At 54.4% G+C, this 7,316-nt stretch overlaps 1 protein-coding gene across 2 annotated transcripts in view; it reads left to right on the forward strand.

Annotated features, from left to right (window-relative positions):
* The first annotated feature begins 301 nt into the window (after positions 1 to 301).
* SSBP3 (single stranded DNA binding protein 3) overlaps positions 302 to 7,316 on the forward strand; it is a 53,629-nt gene continuing 46,614 nt past the window's right edge. For both annotated transcript variants that reach the window (XR_003398922.1, XM_026853923.1), the window contains exon 1: positions 302 to 407. The gene's annotated coding sequence lies outside the window, so the exon portion shown is untranslated. The remainder of the gene's footprint in view (positions 408 to 7,316) is intronic.

Genomic DNA, 7,316 nt, shown 5'->3' on the forward strand with positions numbered 1-7,316 from the left:
GCCATTGGGGCGCCCGGGGGAAAGCAGGAGGAGGTGGCAGGATGGCTGCGAGGGCTGGAGAAGTTACCCCTCCGAGGCTGCTTTTTTCCCCTTAAAACAACCCCCTGTCAGTCACCCATCCTGGGCGCAGCAGCGCCGGGTCGGGCACTTCCAGAGGTCCAAGTGGCATCGAGCTCGGATGCGCGGCTGGATCCGGCCGAGGTCCCCTCCCCGTCCGTGGGCCCCGTGGGGTGGGAAGCCGCTCACCTCCGGTGACCCCCTGTCTCACTGCGCCAGCCCTGATGAGTAACTGCCTCCTCTCTTGACTTTCTCCGCCACGCAGCGTGTTTTGGGACCTTTACTGCGCAGCTCCTGAAAGGCGAGACACTTGTGAACATTCGAGTGAAGCGAAAGCCTTTCATGACTACGTGAGTAACAAGTTTCTAATCCTCGCGGTAATTACGGCGTTGGGGAGCTCCGGCTTCTCCGGTGCATCGACGTAACCCACTGGCAAAAGCATGTGTTGTTTTTTTTGGTTTTTTGGATGTTTTTTTTTTTTTTTTTTAACCAACAGTGTTCTGATTTGACTGAACAGTATTTCATAATGTTGCAATTATGTAAATTAGCTCAGATCCTTATCTTAAGCACTTAAAGGCATTCAGGCTACTGGTAGAATTAAGCAGTTTTGTATAGCAGTGGACAACAAAGCGTTTACTGGAGGATCGATGGTGAGATACTTCATGCTGAGGACATCTCAAAGGGTGGGCAGCGGTTGGATTGTGGTGGGGAGGAGGGAGGGATTCCCCAAAATGCCCCAGTGAATATTTCCCTGCCTTTAGCAAGGCTGGGGGCTTCCTTGGTTGTCCGAGTCCTCCCTCAAAACCAACAAGTTGAAGGTGTTTGCTTGTTGAAGGTGGTGTTGCAGACGCCCCCCTTGGTTGAGGGTGTGTATCTTGTCTGGCAGTGGTTTGGGTCCTTCTCTGCAGGGGTGTTAGTGTGACCCCGGGATGACCCTCCCGGGGCGGGATGCCTCCTAAAAAAATTCTTTCTGGCGAGAGCGCGTGGCGTGTCGGCTCTGGTGGGTGACGGGTGGGCTGCCCGCTCCCGTCCCGCGTGCATCGCCCGCATCCGCAGTGTCGGGAGGAATTTGCATCAAAGGATTAGTCACCTGGCTGCGGGCTTGGACCCCAGTCAAGTGAGTTTAAACCCTCTAGCAGGAGCTGGTTTTGTCTGCTCCGGGGAGCCTATGGTATGGAAACCATTTTTCCTCCCTTCCCGAGTTTCTCGTTGCCTCAACATGCCTGGTTTGGGATGCACGAGGGTTTGTCGGCGAGCAGCGCCGGGTGAGCGTCTCGGGGACCTCCGCGACGCTCCTGCGTGCCGGTGCTGGACGCAGCGATCACCCCGGGGTGCGGGCAGCGCTGGGCGGCCACAGAGCCTCGGCTGCCTGCTGAGCTGCCTCTCCTCTCTGCCCAGGGTGGAAACATGCCCATCCCTCTGGGGCGGGGGGGAAGCGGGTCTGGGTATCTATTTGCTAGGTGAGGGTTTGTCTGTCTGTCCATCCCTCCCTGCGGCCGCTCCCTGCATTGCTTGTTTTTACTGGGTCGGATTAAGATGGTGAACTCCTGAACTGAGGGTCAGAGCTGACAACTGGCAGCGCATCTACTGGTGCTCAGCTTGGCGTGGGAAGCTGCTCGCTTCCTGGGTGTTTTGGGCCAAATTCTGCCTTTTTTGGAGCCCAGTTGGGACAGCGGGCTCATCAGGAGCAAGGCAAAGGTAGATCTTCGGGCAACAAAGCCGCAGGTGAAGATAACATTAACAACCAAGACTTGGTAATGCTTCGTTCACAGCGGTCTCCTCCATCGTGTCTGAGGATTTAGTGTATTTAGAGAAATTAATCTTTTTTTAGCTTGGTAATAACTCTAACAATAGGCCTGAGTGCATTAGATGATTCGCATAAACTTCTTTAATACATGTTGCTTTAAGCTTACAGTAAATAGACACAATCCTGATTGTTTTTAATTCTCAGTGTAATGCAGTTTTGTAACAGCCCCAAGTGCTTTACCTTTTGGGTTTTACCGAAAAGACTTGTAAGAATGTTTTTCTGCTCCCCTTTCCCTTGACTTGGTGGCACTTGTTTGGTTTCCCTGGGCAAGTTTTGGTCTCAAAACAGGGTTGTGCTTCTGCCCGGCGTGGCCAGCGACGGATGGCACGGTCCTTTGCCAAGGAGTAGTGTTTTCCTGGCACGTCATGTACTTTACAGGGTGAGGGACCTACCCAGCCAAAACTTAAATATTGACCAAAGAACCGGGTGATAACTGGGGGAGTGTGAATAGCGCCTTGTTTCTCACCAGCCCTCTGGGCTGAAGCGGGCTGCTGGGGTACTGGTGAGCGCTGTGGCCGGCTTCACTGATGGGTTTTTCTCAAGCGCCAAAACCCCACAACCCATCAGCGGTGTGTGGCAGCTAAAATGGGGTATGAACCCTGAAGGGGGCTGGACCAGTGAGTCATGAATCCCTTCATCTGGTGGTTGTGGTTAAAAATATCTTGATATAGGTCTTGCCCCAGATTGGTAAAGCATTGTATTTACACTTGGCCAACGATGGACAGTGTCTGCGCGGGCAGCTCAGCGTTTGCCTGAAATACAGTGTTTGTTTACCCAAAGACAACGTTTTTACCGTGCCATTCTCAGGGCAAAGCGGGATGCTCTGGGAGCGGCGCAGCAGTGCCGGGCCGGCCGAGGTTTGGCACGCTGCCCTCCCGTAGCCGGTGCCGGAGGGGTGCTCGCCCAGGAGACGCGTCTTTGGGAGGAGGAGCGGTGCACCTCGTTAGCGGGGTGCTAACGGCGAGATGGGCATGCTGCGTCATTTCCACTTCATTTCCCAGCCTAACCCTATGAAAACTATTAGGAGCAGCAGGACAAATCACCAACTTCCCCCTCTAGTTTTTAACATTTAACTCTTTAGTAAGTAAAAAACAAAAAAGGAGAAATCCCACCCCTCTGGGTTTTTTTGGGCAACCCTTGAAAGACGTGGGCTCTTGCAGTGGCTTAGGAATATTGCTTTGTACCTTTCTCCTGAGGTTTTTGTCCTAAGACAGGACAAAAGGCTGCTGGGATTCAGCAGAGGTGCTTGTTGGGAGAGAGGTGGTGGGAGCGGGGATACACCCGGCACGGGCAGGAGGAATGCCGCACTTCTCTTTCCTTCCGTCTCCGTCACGGCTGTGAGTTAACACAACTAACGAGTTGTGCTGGTTGGAGGGTTATTAGTCAGCCTCTCCCACCTGATTCAAAAGAGTTTATCCAAGTTAACAGCGCCACGAGCACCCGTCGACTCCTAAAACTCAACCTGTAGCTGTTGATTTGGGGTCCGCTGCTGGGCAAAGCCCCGAGGCGAACGCACCGGCGTTACGGGGCGCTCCCACAGCCGGCGCAGTTGCAACGGGATCGCTCAGCATGACAGGGGATTTCAGCCGCCGCGTTATCTGCGAATTGGCCGATGGCTGGTCGCAGTTGAGCATTTCAACGCCATGAAAGCCAATACAATTTGAGTTAGCGGTGATGACTGCCAGTTTAAATACCGCAGTGAATTTCTGTCAAAGAGGTAATACATAGAAAGGGGAATTGCAGAAAACTTGATCACCAGAACCACTTCAGTCGATTTTGGCCTCGAGCTACAGAAAATGAACTTAAATCTAGTTGACTGTTGCTACATACTTTTTGTGGTATTGCTCTGCCTGCACAGAGCTTCAATGTGCAGGAGAGAAAAATCAGGGTAGCCGTTGGCTGCCAGAGACTTGACTTCATCCTTCCCTCTGCTCCTCTCTCAGAAGGACCCACACTTGGGAGCACTTGAAGTGCTGTTTTGTTTGCAATGCAAGATCTACGGAGTGGTGGCTTCAACTTGCCATTAACGCAAAGCATTGATTGATTTTTTTTATTTTTTTTTTAACTTTGGAAAGCTGCTGCAGTTCTTTTTAACTTGGGTCTGGAAGGATGCTTTGCTGCAGCGGGGGTGGTTACTGCTGCAAAGGTGGTGGTTGGTCTGGGAAAAGATGGTGTATCTTGTGTCGTCCCATCCTGGTTGGGGACAACCAGGGCTCCTCCTTATTCCCCACCATCTCAAACAGTTCCCTTTGGATTGAGATCTTGGCGAGGGGGTTTCCGAAGCCCCTGGCGTTGGATGGATGTAGCATTCTGCCTTGCTAGTGTTGATGTGCAAGACTGCTCCATGGGGAACGAGGTGAAACCCAAGGAGCTGGAAGGGTTTTGGCCTGTTGGCAGCACATGCTGGGGGTGTCACCCAGGCACTGGGGTTTGATCCCTAAACCCAGCCATTTCACCCCCTGTAAGTTCCCTCCCAGCCCCGCTTTGGAGATGAGGCATGGGCAGTGGTCCTTCTCTGCTGGATCTGCCCATCACACCCCGGCTGGCTGTGGGACAGGCAGCCTGTCCCAGGATCACTGCCTGAGTGTCTCTGAGCTGCTGGGGGTCATCTCCTCACTGTCACAGCATCTCCTGCTTGCCGGAGTCTGTGTGGCACCTCAGCAGGCAAGATGGCTGTGTGGGACCCCTCCTGGGAGGAGATGCTGTGTATGCTTGAGGGTCTCAGTGTGACTGTTGCCTCTCCCGTGCCCGGCTGTTGTCTTCTTCCAGTGAAGACTCTGAGACTCTTGGTCCAAGCACCCACAGCTGTGTGGAGTGGGTGTGGGACCAGCAAGTGTGGTGGTGGTGGTGGTCCATGGACACTTGTGCAGTGGTGGTGGTGATCCATGGGCACCTCTGCAATGTGCCCTTTGCAGCCAGTGTATTACAAACATACTGCATAGGAGAGCAGGTGTTTTTGGGGCAAGTTTGGTGCAATCAGGGGACAGAGGTTTGGAACACCTTTGTGTGGTCCCTGGGAGCCCACATGGGCGTTGCCTGAGCCCTGGGCACAGACTCAGCCGGCAGCACACGCAGCTCCATCCCACCTCTGCACGGGACCGTGCTCTGTCTGGGCTCCATCCAGCTCCGCTCTGCAGGGACAGGGTTCTCCGGTAGGTAACCGGAGAGAGGAGTTTCCTTCGGGAGTGGCAGGCTGCCAGGAGCAGCTGCAAAACTCCACATCACTTCAAAAAAAAAAAAAAAAAAAAAAAAAAAAAAAAAAAAAAAAAAAATTCCCTCTCCCGGCAGCACGCTGGGCTCAGCCTTCCCTCCCAGTTTAGGGTAGTGTGCCCATCCAGCCTGTGAGCCCGAGTGTCCCTTAAACCCTGCTTTAACTGGAGCGCCATGCAAAGCTGGATTAGTTTAATTTTGTATTTTTAACAATATCTGCTGTCGTGATGGAGCGACCTCCGCTGCGGTGCGTCCCGCTGCCCGGCAGTGGGACTGGGGCATTCCAGAGCGGCACCTTTCCATGGGTGGTGCCGGTGGAGAAGCCGTTGGCGCAAAACCGGAGGTCAGAGCCCAGAGCTTATGTCTTAGTCTTTGACTGGGGAGCCTAAATATTTATCCTGTTCTGTCCCTAATGAAAACAAATTGTCAACAGTTGTTCAGTAACTGACTAAATTAAAATCTGTAATTAGTCAATTAGATTAAAGAGTTGGCACAACCTGATTGTATCATGCTGGTTAGGTTATTAAGAGAAAGGGTGTGATTTTTAATTACTGAATGCTAATTTTGACAGTTTCAAATGGAAACAGACGTTCCCCCCCTCCACCCCACCCCGAGCGCCTCTGCAAAAGTAAGGCAGGGGATGGATTTTATGTCAACAAATGGTGTGAAGATGCAAAGTTTCTCCAGCTTCCATCCGGGAGGGGTTTCTCTGGAAAAGCTGGGGGTGGGACGGGAGGAGAGGAGAGGATTTATTTCTTCAGTCCTGGCTGATGATGGGAGGGCAGCTCGGGGTCGATGCCATGGGCAGGGATCCCCTGCACCCCTGGGTGCTGTGGGGTGTGTGCTTGGGTGCTGCCCAGGGAGGTCCCCACCTTGCCATCCCCATCGCTCATCTCAGTGCAGCCACAAGGCAAATTAGAGTTTTTCATATTTTCTGTGGGGTTTTTGTTTGTGGTTTGGTTTTTTTTTTTCTTTTTAATATCTTTCCCCCTCCCCGTGTTCCAAGAGGGGCCAGCTCCCGGTGGCAGGCAAAGCCCACAGTGGGGAGGAGGAGGAGGAAGGCCTTGCGTGGCGAGCGCGCCATCCCATTGTTTGCCCCGGCAGCGCCACGGCCACGTGGGCGAGCTCGGTGAGGCCAGCGAGGGGACCCGCCGGCGCGGTGGGCTGCAGGGGGGGCGGCCGCCCCCGGCAGATGCTCAGCTCCGGGTGAGCACAAAGCTCGCAGCCCTGCCCTCCCTTGCTTTCCGGGGTCCCTTCGAAGGAACAAAGAGGGCGAGGGGCCGCGAGCCGCCGTGCTGTGCCGTGTGCCGGGGACGCTGGCCGGCACGGGGGGGGCTCCCCGTCCTGCTGCGACGGGCAGCGGGGAGGTTCGTGAGGTCAGGACGCGGTGTATTGGGTACGAGTGAGGCTTTCCTGTTCTCCTGATCATTTCCTTCCTTACCTTGGAAACTTGGATTTTCTCCTACCTTTTGTTCCCTATTTTTCTCTTGTAAAGCCGTTCCTGGATCTATTGGAAACAGCTGCCAGAGCTGGTCCTGGGGAGCGGGCGGGGGGCTCCGGCTCCTTCTCCTCTTTCGCCGTGCACGCCCCCACGGTAGAGCCAGCACCACCTAAATGGCACCCGGCTGTGCAAAACCCTCACTGACGGGGTGTGTGTGTGGGGTGCTTAAGAGAGAAGCTGGGGGAGCGGCTGCAGCGGTGTTTGGTCCTGTTTTTCCTTGAGATCCATATAAACAGAGGGACTGGCGGAGGGAGAGATGCCCCCCCGGTGCATCCCATCCCCCCCGATGGCGGGGGTATCCCTATGAGCATCACACAGCCGCCTCACCAGCACCCAGCTCGGGGGTCAGGTTGTGAAACTCCCGCTGAGGCTCCTGCTCAGCCCGCAGCCACGTCCCCCCTTATTTCCCAGCAGCTTCTCCCTCCGAGTTCTGACCCTGCAGATCCCCGAGGGGAGACTCCCCCCGGGGCTGGGGGGCTCGGCGGGACGGAAGCAGTGCGTTCCTCCAGGCTAGTGGGGAACAAAACTAACTCTTTGCAAGTAAACAAATACCTCGCCTCCGCCTTGGTTTGGGGTTGGTCTTGGTTTGGTTTGTGTTGTTTTATTTTTCTTCTCTCAAAACTCCTGCTCGTGGCCACAAGTGCCAGGAGCTGAGTTCAAAGCTACAGCTGTGCAGTCAAGGGGGATTTCCAAAATACTCAGCGGCTGCTTGTGGGTGCTGCTTCCCACGCGTGGTGGGAC

The sequence above is a fragment of the Athene cunicularia genome, assembly GCF_003259725.1.
Source record: "Athene cunicularia isolate RWA chromosome 8 unlocalized genomic scaffold, athCun1 chr8_part1, whole genome shotgun sequence".
In the NCBI taxonomy this organism is placed as follows: domain Eukaryota; kingdom Metazoa; phylum Chordata; class Aves; order Strigiformes; family Strigidae; genus Athene; species Athene cunicularia.